The sequence below is a fragment of the Pan paniscus genome, chromosome X (assembly GCF_029289425.2).
Source record: "Pan paniscus chromosome X, NHGRI_mPanPan1-v2.0_pri, whole genome shotgun sequence".
In the NCBI taxonomy this organism is placed as follows: domain Eukaryota; kingdom Metazoa; phylum Chordata; class Mammalia; order Primates; family Hominidae; genus Pan; species Pan paniscus.
Window position 1 is genome coordinate 121,685,382 of NC_073272.2, and position 835 is coordinate 121,686,216.

Genomic DNA, 835 nt, shown 5'->3' on the forward strand with positions numbered 1-835 from the left:
TGGCATTTTCTTTCTTTTCTTCAGGACTGTAATGGCACCTATCATTTCTTTTACAATACTGGGGGTGTTCTACCTCCACCCCAATGGCCACGGGCACACACTCAGGATGCACGGGCGAGTGGCGGCTCCCTGTCCCTCTTCCCTCCTGGCTGGGGCACACAGCCATGTCTGCCGCATGTGTGTGCAATGTCCAATGGCCATGCCAGGTTGGAATGAGCCACAGCTGCTGCCTGGGCCCCAAGGCTGCCTCAGGGGCCCAGGACCAGCATGGCCAGCTGGCTAGTGTTTCCTGCCACACATCCATGGAGCCTTCCCCTCCCCCAGCCTTGGAGTCCAGCTGGGTCCCACAACAATTAAAAGTTTCTCTCCCTGTTAGAGAAGTCCATTTGCATAAGAATAAGAGGTTATTCCTCCAGGCATCTTCACAGCCCCACACTTAAGCTGCTTTTTTTTCTTTTCTCCACCCTGTCAGGAGTTAACTTTTATGTAAGAGGTTTTGTTCTTGAAAACCGTCTTATTAGAACAGGATCCCAATTCACAGGACACCCTTTTTCCTTCCCTTGTTTGAGAAGGACCCAATTGCACAGTTTCACCTTAGCATTCAGCTTATGATAAGGAGGCAGCAGCTGGTCTGGTGAGGGACACCTGGGGCTTGATGAGTCTATGCATTCCCCTGAGGCAGTTCTTTGGTCACAAACTCAATTCCAAGCTTCAGGTCAAATAGCTGGGAAAGAAAATTGGATCTAAGGGATCCAGAGGCAGACAACAATGGAAGTTAATAGGTGCAGTGCAGGTGGGCATGATTAATTCCTGCGGATTAAGCCAAGCCTCCCAT